The following is a 13,843-nucleotide window of genomic DNA, read 5'->3' as shown; positions in this document are numbered from 1 at the left end:
GTCTCAGATATTTTTGGTCACAGTTCAATTATTTCAAAATTATTTTTAGGTTTTTAGATTCTTGCTGTGGTCACATAGCTATTTTGTTCCAAAGACATGACACCATGTAATCCGAACATTTCTGAAGCTGGGCTCTTCAGTATTCCTATCATTCAGACACAGTTTGGCAAAGACGGCAGCTCAGTCAAGTGAAATGTACTTTAAGTCCTAGGGTTGATCGGTCAAGAATAAGATTTCTCCAGTAAGACATTTTTACAAAGGCACAGTGACTATACGTTCATAGTTCAAACAAACAGAGCATAAGGAATTATTCTGAAATATAATGATGGTACAGCTGTAACAATAAAAAGGTCTGTAATAAATAAAAGATTGTGCATCTGTTTTAGAAGACCTCTGACTGCTATACCTTGTAACTTGCCACAGGCTTGATGCACTGTATCTTAACTGTAAGTACAAGTGCAAGAATAGTGTATATCCGGCCGGGCGCAGTGGCTCAAGCCTGTAATCCCAGCACTTTGGGAGGCCGAGACGGGCGGATCACGAGGTCAGGAGATCGAGACCATCCTGGCTAACACGGTGAAACCCCGTCTCTACTAAAAAGTACAAAAAAAACTAGCCGGGCGAGGTGGCGAGCGCCTGTAGTCCCAGCTACTCGGGAGGCTGAGCCAGGAGAATGGCGTAAACCCGGGAGGCGGAGCTTGCAGTGAGCAGAGATCCGGCCACCCGCACTCCAGCCTGGGTGACAGAGCGAGACTCCGTCTCAAAAAAAAAAAAAAAAAAAAAAAAAAAAAAGAATAGTGTATATCCTACATTATGTTACGTCTCAAAGAATTTTAGACAGTTAGGGACACAGTGTCTGATGATGAAGAGAGGGAAATGAAGTTGAAACATCAGACTAAATTATGTTTAAGTATTATCTATTCTTCTGCAAAGAAAACTAGCTTTTATCTGTTTTCCTAGAAGTAGTGGTGTGTCTCTGCTAAAATAAGCACATTCTTACCACCATGGAACAATTGGATACCTTTATGAAACCAATGGAGTTTAATAGCAGGTTCTTTTGGGTGAAAATTATTTTCTAGTTGTTTTATTTTATTTTGGAGATGGGGTCACCCAGGCTGTGGTGCAGTGGCATGATCATGGCTCACTGCAGCCCCTACCACCTGGGCTAAGATCCTCCAGCCTCAGCCTCCTAAGTAGCTGGGACCACAGGCATGTGCCACCATACCCAGCTAATTAAAAAAAAATTCTTTTTCTAGAGACCCAGTCTCCCTATGTTGCCCAGGCTGGTCTTGAATTCCTCATCTAAAGAGATCCTCCTGCCTTGGCCTCCCAAAGTGCTGAGATTACAGGCAAGAACCACTGTACCAAGCTGTGAAATTTGTTTTCTTAATTGGTAAGAAGAACTTGGGCTTATTATCGTGCTTTAGAATTCGCTAATTCATTGTTTCGATCACTGTCAGTACAGTGTGACTTGTTTTAATTCCTGAAATTTTTCTTCCCCTTCTCATCCAGTAAAATAAGAATAACCACAGTCTTTACTTTCTCCAGTGCAGTAAGGTGTCAGGAGGACTATTAAATAGAAAGTTCATAACAGGTTTTCAGTGTAACCTAAATGTGAAAAATCTATGAATGGTTAACAGAAGGTATTCAATCTAAATCTTCCCCAAGGTCACAAATATTATTTTGGAATATGAAAAACTACACCTACAAAATGAAGTAATTCATCACTTTAAAAAACAAATTTGGAGTTTTTAATAGAAGCCAAACTAACTCAGACATCTAAGCCATCAATAAAGCTTGCCAGAATTTGAAGAGAATATCACGATGTAACACTTTTTTTATGGATCAAGTACAAATAAAGTTGACAGTGTATGCCTAATCAGAGTGCGGAGAACTGGAAGCCGCAGACAGTATTTTCACTTTCTCATGTTGACACATTGTGTGTACAGGCAGCAGAGCCAGGCTGATTAAAAATGTCAAGGCTTTGCTAATGTGAAGCACATGCTTTCAACATCTGAATTCTGAGTTCATGAGGCCCCAGTCTGCAGCGTGTAAATAAAGTACATTTATTAATTAATGCATTCACTTACGTTGTGTTCAAGCAGGACCACACTTAGGAAACCACGTCCACTTTAGCTTACAATTGATTAGAATATACAGCTCCTCATCAAAGGAGCTTAAGAACTGGAACCACGGGGCTGTGAGCTGAGGACAAGGCCAAGGTGGAGGTAAATAATCATTGCATTCTCCTTGGATGCTCTCCATCATCGCCGGTCACAGCGCTGACACACTCCCTTGGAAGGCAATTTTCTTCATAAGCAGAGTAGAGAGCACCGGGAAGGCGGCTGAGAATGGCTGCTCAGGACCTTTATTGTAACGCGGCACTCCTTGCACTAGCTTCTTACCTGGCTTTTTGGTTAAGTGTGTGAGAAATCAAACCCAGTACCCAGAACCTGAGAAAGGTATTAGGTGTCATTACTTACCGCTCTCAGCCAAAAGGCTTCATGGACTTCCATTTCCCTAGAACGTCCAGCTGGTCTCCCATGAGGGAAAATGAGCTCCCAGCCTCCTTCCCTCACCTCCCCCCTACAGTCCTATCCCTTCTCCTGAATGCCTCCTTTTGTACTCACAGTAGATGCTGCATCATTTTGGTGAAAGAAAGAACCCAAACCAAAGGCTACCACGGTGCTTACCTCTCTTGTCACTTTTCCTTTGTATACTGATGAGAGTGTACCTAAGGTTGTGCATTGAACAGGAATAGTTTGGATGCGTGTTGAGTATATGGAACTATGCTAGACATTAAAGGAGATGACAAATGGATAATATACACCATCCCTATCCTTAGGGGACTTGCCATATACCAAAGAAGAATTAAGAAAGCATTTGAAGTGGCGCTTATCTGTCCATTTATTTAACAGATGTTCAGTGAGTACTTGCGCTGTGTCAAGCTAGGTCCTAGGTACTGGGGATACCACAGTGAGCAGAAGACCTGGTCCCTGCTCTCCCTCTGTAACTGTGGGTTCCCAGGAGAGCAGTGCGGACAATTTATGTTGTAGGAGCATGAGAGAGTTGCACTAGGCATTGAAGAAAGTGAAATGCTGATGAGTATGTTAGGATTTGGAAAGAAGGAAGGGAAGGCATATTTGCTTCAGGCATGGCATAAACTCAGGGATTGAAGGCAGGCAAGAAAGCTGGAGGGTATGGAGGAATAAAGGAGCACCAGAAGCAGGCTGGGGTCAGAAGGGAGCCTCTGGGTTTGCAAAGATGAGCCATCACGGGAGATGCTGGTGTGAGATAGTGGCATAAGAAGCAGTAGGTTGGCATGAATAATCTGGCAGTATTGTGCAGGACGAACTGGATTCACACTGGGCACGGTGGTTCACGCCTGTAATCCCAGCACTTTGGGAGGCCGAGGTGGGTGGATCATCTGTGGTCAGGAGTTCGAGACCGGCCTGGCCAAAATGATGAAACCCCGTCTCTACCAAAAATACAAAAATTAACTGCGTACGGTGGTTGGTGTCTGTAGTCCCAGCTACTCGGGAGGCTGAGGCAGGAGAATTGCTTGAACCTGGGAGGCGGAGGTTACAGTGAGCCAAGATTGCACCACTGTACAGGAGTTATATTTGTGACAATAGAGATTAGAAATAAGGGACAGAAGGTAAAGTATTTCACAAGAAGAATTAGTTGGCATTGGTAACTAATTGTAAAAGTTAAAAAATAAAAAGCAAAAAGGTGTCTTACAGAACACTTAGAGAACAATGATGGAACACCTGCCAGAAATAAGGGGCTTAGGAGAGAGGACTGGCTGCCTAGAGAATTTAGAGGACAAGTTTGGCTTTGGGCTTGTCAAGTTGCTGTTTACAGTGGATATCTTTCTGTGGTCTGTGGCCCTGAAAAAGACATTTCCTCCCCCCACTTTTAACATTCAGTTAACTAATTATTCTCTAACTCCTTCACATGTATCTGCTTTCTTTCATATCTTGCTATCTCTAAAATTTATAATCAGCTACAGATCTTTGCACATAGCAGAATATTCTACAGAACGTTTTAATTTTTACCTCCATTTCCACGAACAAAAATAGGCTGAAATGTCTTTGATTAATTATGGTTTCAGACGTTTCATGTCCTGTTCATATTAAGCAGATTCACCATCTTTAAATTTTTAGGTCAGAGGAGGGCAATGAAACAAACTCAAATGTAAGGCAGGAAACAAAAAATGCTAACCTTACATCCAGAATGCTGTTTGCTTTCATTCCGTTCGAACTGATGAGAATTATAAAGAGGTGATTTGGGGAGCCTTTTTGTCCATGGTGTGACTATAAAATAAAAAGGTTGATCTGTGATGTGTGGCCAGTGGAAATCAGTTTTATTACTTGTTACTCATCCCATGGAGATCTCAGGTTCAGTTCTGGTGGACAGAGTTCTAACGTAAAAACCCACCTCTTCACATAAAATAAATTCAATACTATGAGAAGGAATAAACTTTTTGTTATCATTTTAGAAAACCAACTTTTGACTTCTAGGTTGTATCTTACCCTTTTGGGTTGAATTTTAATAAAACGTTTATTCATTTAACGTTGAATAGTGATTCTGAGGGTCAGCTGCTCCATTTCACAGCAACTAAACATATCAAAATACGTCAAAATAACATATTATAGGGAAGTGTGTGACCCTTGAAACCTCTATAAAGAAAAGGCTAATAGTAAGTAGTTCAAATCTTTTAAATAATGTCATTCTAACAAGAAAGAAAATGTCACATTGTTTGTATCTTTTTATAACATGGTAACCTAAATGACACTGGTGTTAGGACCTGAGACCTTAAGCATTTGTTGAGTGAATGAATGAATGAATGAATTTTGTTACATATTGACCTTCAATAAGAAGAAAGACTTGGGGCCTGAACATATTTAAAGCTATAAAGAATGACTCTGAATTTTAAAAGTTGCTGTAATGAAATTGACATTTGTTCAAGTTATATTGCATCATTTAAAAAAGACATCCCAGTGAATCATTAGCCAAAGACCTGCTTTTCCATAATACCTTTGCTTCTTTATGCTGTCTTCGGGAATTCACTCTTTATTACCAAATCGTCCTTCTATTTTTGTCAAAAAGTATATTAAGTGTTAAAATGGCAATACCAACGCATTGCAAATACCTGTCAAAATTCATTCGCACATAATTATATATACAATTACCTTGAGATTTTATGTTTATAGCAAACTCCTGCCTAATGTTATAAACTACAGAGTTCAAATGTACCTGTCATTTCTTTCTTTAGTCCTGACTTACTCTTACTACCAGCCATCCAGAAGTAAAATCACAAACTCTTCATGGGAAAAAGGCACATAGGACCATAATCTAACACCCCAGTGTGCAGTAAGAGATATGATATTGACCCGGGAGTTTTCCTTTTTAGGTTCTGTTATTAGTAAATCATTGCAAGAATAGACATAAATATCAACTTAGTTGTATTTAAACTTTTTCTTCCAAATTCCACAAAAAAGACACCAATTTATCAACCATTCCTCCCAGAGGCCCTTTCATCCAAATTCCTGAGTAGACAGTTCCTTCTGTGACAATAAAACATGAATAAAATCCAGGCAGAAATATGTATCATATTCTGGGCAGTTGGGGGTAAGGCTTTGAAAGCTCATTAACTGGAACGGTTGTGTTTCCCTAGAGAAGATCTCGGGACCAACTGCAAACATTTATCTTCTGGGAACAAAATGGGCCCCATCGTGGAAGAGGAGAAAAGGCCTGCATTCTTGACATGAGAGCATGGTAAAGGTGGGATTGTAAGGAATTAGAGATAAGGCTGCTAGCTATGGTTGGGAAACATCACATAACACTTTGGCTCTTGTTAAAAAAAGAAAAAATCAAATTTAACTAGCCTGATTGAAGAGTTTACAATAAAGAGTCATCCTTTATAGTATACTTTTCTTATTAACGTTCAGTGGATTCCGTGTAGATGCAATAGTATTCATCCATTCGTTCAAGAAGCATTCTTCCTCAAGGACCCAGGTCTCTGAGCCAGTGTTATTTGCGATGCACACTCAAAAAATGTGTCACATGGGATGACCCTTGTGGCCTTTGGCAGCCTCCTTCCTGTTAAGTTAGCAGTGTGAGCATTATTTCAAGACGTGAAACCTCAGGCATGGCTGTAACAAGGCCACAAAGCAGCGAAGAGGCAGATCACAGATAACAAGGGCCAGTCAAGGGTTCAGATAAACATGGCAAGTAGAGTTTCAGATAACTAAAAATTGCTCCATCCATGCCCTGGCACTCTGACAAATGAGGTAAATGTCGCAAATGAGAGGAAGAACAAGCCAAGAGCTAGTGGCTGTGGCTTCTGGCGACATCCACTTTCATCATCCTAGGGGTCTTTCCAGAGATCCTTTCTGTCCAGGTAAAGGCCACGCACGCATCAGAACATTTTTGGTCCTACCTCCCAACCACAAAGCTCTCTCTTATCTGATGGAGAACCTGGCATCCTTTTGGGGTCATCTCTCAGAAGACATACAGGGTCCTAGAAAAATGAAAAATGCAATACTTCTGTTATAACACAATTTCTATTAGAAAATGTAGTTCCTTTTCCAGTTTGACTTACAAGGAGCATATTTCCTTTCATCCCAGCAGCCAAAACAGAGGCCTCCTGGTCTCATTTTAACTGTAATAGCCCCAGGAGCTTTGGCTGCGGTATTTTTCCCCTGTCGGGCACAGATCCAGGATTGGGCTAGATATTCCACAACACAAGTAACTGCATCCTTTCCACATGTACATTGGTGCAGACTCTCATTAATCACTTCTGGTTCTTCAGAAGTCGATGATGAGGACTCTGCCTCAGCCATCTACTGACATGGGTGATTTGTCAAATAGATATTAGCTAGAGGAGGGCTTGTTAATTTTATGTATATAAATATATTCTGAGGACAATGCCATAATGAGAATATTATTATCTGCAATTAATGGACATTTTCTTTAGTTATTGACATGTTCTCAGAAACATCTATATGATTATCATATTTCTTTTTATAATTTCCTTTTCTTTTTCTTTTCTTTTTTTTTTTTTTTTTAGACAGGATCTCACTGTGTCCTGTGGCTGGAGTGCAGTAGTATGATCATGGCTCACTGCAGCCTTGTGTTTCTGGGCTCTGGTGATCCTCCCATCTCAGCATCCAGAGTAGCTAGGACTAGCTACAGAGTAGCCATCATGCCTGGCTAGTTTTTTGTAATTCTGGTAGAGAAAGGGTTTTACCGTGTTGCTCAGGCTGGTCTTGAACTCCTGGACTCAAGCTATCTGCCTGCCTTGGGCTCCCAAAGTGTTGGGATTACAGGCATGGGCCGCTGCACTCAGCCCCTGCTTTTTACAATTTTCAGTGTGCAGGGATCATGTTCTTCTATTTTAAAACCCTGCTATGTCTAATACAGAACACTAGAAGCTGTGAATGCTGGGAAAATGTTGGCAATGAAGATGACAATAGTGGTAATGTGGTTAAGTGTATAATGACTAATTAGACAACACTCTAATTTTCTGGTTCTGGAAATGGTGCAACACATTCAGGAAGACTTTTTGCCTAGATATTTGTGTGGTCCTGAGTGCACACATACGTACCTGGACACATGGCCCGTGCAAAGCAGGGCAGCAGAGGCTTGGCAGCCAGGCGTCTCCTTTCTCTCTGTCTCCCGAGCCTCACAGTATTTCTCTCCGCAGGGCCTTGCTAAGGAGTAGCTGTCGGCTGGCATGCTGCCACACAGAATTTTTTAAAAAGGCATTTTCCTCATGTAAAATAATTTGGGGCTTTCCAGTTACACAACATTGCTGTAATTAATGGGAGTCACTTTTTACATAGAAGATCTATTAGCATCAGTACCACATGAAAATTGAGAAGAGATGAGAGGCCAGCAGCAGAGCAAAGACAAAGATGAGAAATTGTCTTAGCAATGAGGACCACAAATGAAGAGCACATGAGCAAAAATGGAAAAAAAAAATATCAAAGTTTTCCCAGGTTATGGAATATTTGGGTATGAGCCTCGCCTTTAGTTTTGACATATCATATTGAATTACAAGTGAGAGAGCTGGAAAACAAATGTGTATTCACTCTCTTTGAACTAAAATGTATTTTGAATATTTTCTCCTTTTCTTCCTTAAGATGTACATTTCCTCCTACCTGTACTTTAATGTTCATGAAACGAGCATATATCATCATTTTTAATTATTCGACTCATATTTCCTCCCTTGTCATTGCTTCAGTGTGCTCAAAAGCAGGTGTAAAGGAGGAAATTAAAATAGAGCATTTAACTGCTGTGAGTCCCTATCGGCTGTAATGGTTGGATACATGGACTTATCCCTAAGCCCCACTCCAGTGGTCAAGAGCCATTATCGAAAGCCTGTCCCTCACAGCTTCCTTCACTCTTGAGCCCGGTGATGCCCTGTCAGTCACCAGGTGGACACCATGGTGATTACACAGAAGGTAGTTTCTTGATACTAACTAGCGAGATAACCATTTTTAACATACTTTCTTGCTTTAAAGGTATTTCATGGAGAGTGTTTGACTACAAGTGTTTACTTTCCTGTATGAAGTCAAAGTTTAGCTGATTGTTGCATTAAATGCCCTCACTATCCCTCCTGGAATCAAATGAGACAGGACCCAAGAGGTTCTTAGAAACAGGACTTTACAAAGAGGAGGTTCTGAGTATGGCATTGATTCTCAAAACTTCAGTTTGCAAAAGAAACAGCTAAAATGCAGTTAAAAACGCAAACTCCTGGCTCCCACCCCCAGATATTCACATTTGGGTAAGTCTGGAGGGGGCCCAAGAATATGCATTTTTAATGAGTGTTTCAGAAGATTCTAATGCAGGTGCTCTGGGAACCCTGGTGTAACTAACACAGGAGGGGAGGGGCATGGAGCTGTTCGTTCTCCTAAATTCACTCTCCAAAGGAGACATTTTCCCTACTCTGCGTTATGTTAATAGGTTGCCATTGAGGTGAGGAAGATAGCGAAAAATTCCCATAAAGAGGGCATTATCATGTGAGTTCATACTTTCATTCATACACCCTTTGCTTCTTCCTTGGTTCCAAGTACCAATCACATAGATGAAATATAAAAAGGGACAAATTTTAAAACATTAATCAAAAGCAACATAACTGTGCCCATGGCTGAGAAAAACACTAGGAATATACCAGTAACTGAAGCTGAAGTGAGGGCTTGCTGGACTCTGGTTAGGGAAACAGGAGCAGGTAGAGTTTGCTTCCTACAGGATGACGAAGGCTAACAGTACCCGATCCAACGCCTGGACCCAGGTCAGCCCCTGTGTTTGAAATCAGCAGCTGGGTCGTAACTGAAAAGTTGGGAAAGGAAGCTGGGATAAAAAGCCTGTAAGCTCCTCCCTAGAAATCTGAGTATCTGGGGCTGGCTGGCTGGAGCAGAGGCAGCCTCCCACCCAAGACTTGAGTGCAGTTACTTCCAGGCTTGGAGACTGGACGTGTCATACTCCCAGGTTCATGTTGGAACAAGAGCTCCAAGGTGCCAGTACAAGATCTGGTTCTGGGATTGGGGTGCAGGGGGTTCGATGAATGAAGGCAACCAAAATACCACCAAACATCAAGAGGTCAATGAAGAGAGACAGAGTCAGGGAATATATAAAATACTTTTCAAAATGAATATGCAAATTAAAATTAAACTTATAAATAAAATTAATGCCGTGAAATCAGTGTTTGGAAGATGAGTTCACTGAATGTGAAATGAAAATGATTAGTTTTTAAAAAGTATGTTTGATATTCTCAGAGTAATAAGGGGAGTAATAACATCCATAAAAGAATAAGAAATTATGGGCCGGGCGCGGTGGCTCACGCCTGTAATCCCAGCACTTTGGGGGGCCGAGGTGGGTGGATCATTTGAGGTCAGGAGTTCAAGACCAGCTTGACCTACATAGTGAAACGACATCTCTACTAAAATACAAAAATTAGCCAGGTGTGGTGGCAGTCCCCTGTAATCCCAGCTACTCAGGAGGCTGAGGCAGGACAATCACTTGAACCCAGGAGGCAGAGGTTGCAGTGAGCCGAGATCACACCACTGCACTCCAGCCTGGGCGACAGAGCAAGATTCCCTTTCAAAAACAAAAGGAAAGGAAAAAAAAAAAAGGAAGAAAACACAGTAATTATTCTTAAGAATGTGAGTGAGACAGGCACAGGTAGATTTTAATACAGTCTAATAAGTGTACTAATAGAGATATAGTGAATGTTGTGGAAACAATAGAAGCTAACTTGCAGGAAGATGGGATGGGGAGACTCCCTGGAGAAGGTGAAATGAGCCTGGGCTGCGTCTTAAAGGGTACATGGAAAACAGACCCGGGAAGGACATTCTAGACCAAAAGGTCACTGTCATCAAAGCAGGTGACTGCTAACCCACCCGACTAATTTTTTGTATTTTTAGTAGAGACGGGGTTTCACTGTGTTAGCCAGGATGGTCTCCATCTCCTGACTTTGTGATCCATCCATTTAAGGATGAAATAGATTGACTTCATGGATGTGTACGAGTCACTTTTTAGTATAATAAGTTATGATTTAACTGGCCGGGCGCGGTGGCTCACACCTGTAATCCCAGCACTTTGGGAGGCCGAGGCAGGTGGATCACAAGGTCAGGATATGGAGACCATCCTGGCTAACACAGTGAAACCCCATCTCTACTAAAAATACAAAAAATTAGCCAGGTGGGTTAGCACTCACCTGTAGTCCCAGCTACTCAGGAGACTGAGGCAGGAGAATCACCTGAACCCGGGAGGTGGAGGTTGCAGTGAACCGAGATCACACCACTGCACTCCAGCCTGGGCGTCAGAGTGAGACTCTGTCTCAAAAAAAAAAAGAATAAGAAATTATGAAAGCAAGTGAAACAAATACAGAATATACAATAAAGTACTACTGAAAATTCTGAAAAATGATTCTTGAAACGAAAAACAATAGGTAAAATAAACTCTAGATTCAACATAATTGGAAGAAGTTAGTGACCTGACAAGTAGTGTTAAGGAATTCCACCTGATACAGCTTATATATAAGAAAATGAAGATTGAAAAAATGAGAGCAAATAAGAAACATGAAGGATAAAATGATAGTCTGCAAAGTATAATATGAATATCAGAAAGAGTCAGTTACATAGAAGAGAAGCAGCTTTCAAGGAAATAATGGTTAAGGTTTTTTCGGAACTGATGGATAGGCAGGGAAAAAAAAAGATACCTTTGGTGAGAAAATATAAAACATTAGGGATACAGAGAAAAATATTACAGTAACCTGAGAGAAAATACATTATCTATTATCTACAGGCTGGGCATGCTGGCTTATACCTATAATCCCAGCACTTTGGGAGACTGAAGCAGGTGGATCACATAAGGTCAGGAGTTTGAGACCAGCCTGACCAACATGGCGAAACCTCGTCTCTACTAAAAACACAAAAATTAGCTGGGCATGGTGGTGTGGGCCTGTATTCCCAGCTATTCAGGTGGCTGAGGCACAAGAATTGCTCGAACCTGGGAAGCGGAGGTTGCAGTGAGTCAAGATCATGCCACTGCACTCCAGCCTGGGCAACAGAGTGAGACTGTCTCAAAAAAAAAAAAGACATTATCTACAAAAGAACAACTCCCAAACAGAAGTGTTCTCATGAGCACTGATGGCAAACAGAAGATTTTCCCCAAATGCTTTTGAAATACAGAGAGTAAATAAGTGCCCACCTAGATTTCTATTCCCAGCTAAACTACCATTTCAGGTATATAATTCAAGCTCCTAATGGAAAGAAGTGAAATATCTTTTATTTAATAAACAGTGCAAGGGGTGCAGATCCAGGACAGTTCCTACCTTAGAAGACCTTTCAACCTAGTTGAGAACACAGTCCTATAAACACTAATTTTAACAAATGTCTTAAATCAAGTAGATAATAATGTCAATGAGAATATATTTTACTCTGTACCACAAAAGTGTACTATTGTTGGAATATGTTAGCATAGTGAGACAATCATAGAAGTTATAACACAATAGTTGAAGATTTTATTATCTTTTATATACAGAGATCATACAATATATTTCTTCCAAACTTAGTTTCTAGAAAAAATTTTTCTTGCAAATAAATTAATTTCTTCCTTTAGAAAGCAGCAACTATGTAAACGTAACATTTTCATTTTTGCAATAGTTGCTAGGAAACTCCTAGTCAAATTTTATGTCTAACTATGGTGAGTGGACTTTTTTGATATCATACCAGACCAAACCAGGATTTATTTTGCTAACAGTCATGTTCTCTGCTCTCTGTGGATCTGTCAAAATTTATTCCTCATTGTGTATGTTGTTAAATTTTGCAAAGTACTTTAAATGTATTTGGAAGGGGATAGTGTGATTAATTTCTTTTAAAAGAAGAACTAAGTAAAATCTATCATTTTAATAACCAGTGTAGAAAAAATACTATGCTTCACAGAAAAATTAGCTTTTAATAATTTAATTTCATGATGTGTGTGCATGAGGAAACCGAGCTTTATTTTTAAATGCATGCAATTACGTTTCCAAAAATTACCATAGCAGTTTGGGTTTGAAGCAATGGATTGAAGTAAATCTTTAAAATAGGAATTCTGATTCTAAACTTGCACAGAAATGTAGTTCACTTTAAAATATGTATAATATTGAACTAATCTAAGGAGATGTGTGAAATAAATCCTTATAAAATATCTCAAAGATCTATTGTGGGACTATTTAAAAGCTTTGCTGTTTAAATAATATATGAAATAATTATTCAAAAATCTCTCACAGACACATGTGCATGCGCACACACACACACAAAGATAAATGTAGATACCAAATTCACATAAAGAAAAAAGGTACAAAATAGCTATCAGCTTTACATTTAATTTTGAATCTTCTATGCCTGTGACAGAGTAAAACAATTTTCAGCTCTTCAGTTGATTTCACTTGTGCTACTTTACTAGTTTTCAACCTTCATTATTGTGTTGTCTAAACTGGTGGGTAAATTTTCTGCCTTGAACACTAATTGGTGACACACTGTTAATCAGCATAGCATTTCGAAATATCTTAATACCCATTAAGTCTATTTTTTTCCAGAAGCCTATAGATTTCAGATGGCCTTTAACAGGAGGGAGAAGAAAGGGCAGCTTTTCCTTGCTTCTTTAGCTGTGCTTTCTGACCACAGCAATTTTCAAGCCTCATGGCACATTTGAATGCTTGGTTGTGTCATCATTCTGGCACTGTTGTCTTTGATTCCAAAAGAGAATGTAGCATTTCAAATGTCGGAAATGTGCTATAGATTTTTTGGCAGTAGGAAGGAAGTCAGTTTGACTTTCATGTCTTTAAGAAATATGTAATGTTATGACCAAAATTAGTACTCTCTGAAATTATTTTGCTCTGAAATTGGAAAGAGGTAATATACATCTATTATGTTGTATATGAACCCTTTGACTGGCAGCCAGGTTTGAACATTTCTTTTTACTAGAAATCAGCTCTTACATATTCATTTATTCCTTCGGCATGATAAGAGAGGCAGACCAGGATGGAAAAAATTGCATTAAAAAATTTTAAACTAATGTAAAGTAAGCTTTATTAGCATAGAGGTATCATTTCCCTCTGTTTTCATATATGACAGTGGGTAAACAATCATATGCCAGTATTTTAAGTGTGCTAAATTGCCAATATGTCAAGAAACAGAAGAGCTTAAAATACATCAAGATGAAATAAATTATTGCTTATTGAAATTTAAGAAAATTATTTCAGAGTGAAACTTGACATGTAATTCAGCTGCAGTGTTTTCAATTGTGACCTGTTATGCTTTTGCTTTGTTTTCACCATATAGAGTGC

The 13,843-nt window shown here is 39.7% G+C and overlaps 1 protein-coding gene across 1 annotated transcript in view; it reads left to right on the top strand.

Moving 5' to 3' along the window:
• Positions 1-13,843, top strand: part of TENM3 (teneurin transmembrane protein 3) — a 2,279,939-nt gene that overhangs the window by 1,869,961 nt on the left and 396,135 nt on the right. The gene's annotated exons all lie outside the window — the stretch shown is intronic.

This window comes from Macaca thibetana, chromosome 5, assembly GCF_024542745.1.
Source record: "Macaca thibetana thibetana isolate TM-01 chromosome 5, ASM2454274v1, whole genome shotgun sequence".
Taxonomy (NCBI): Eukaryota; Metazoa; Chordata; class Mammalia; order Primates; family Cercopithecidae; genus Macaca; species Macaca thibetana.
This window is presented reverse-complemented; position numbering and strand designations above follow the sequence as displayed.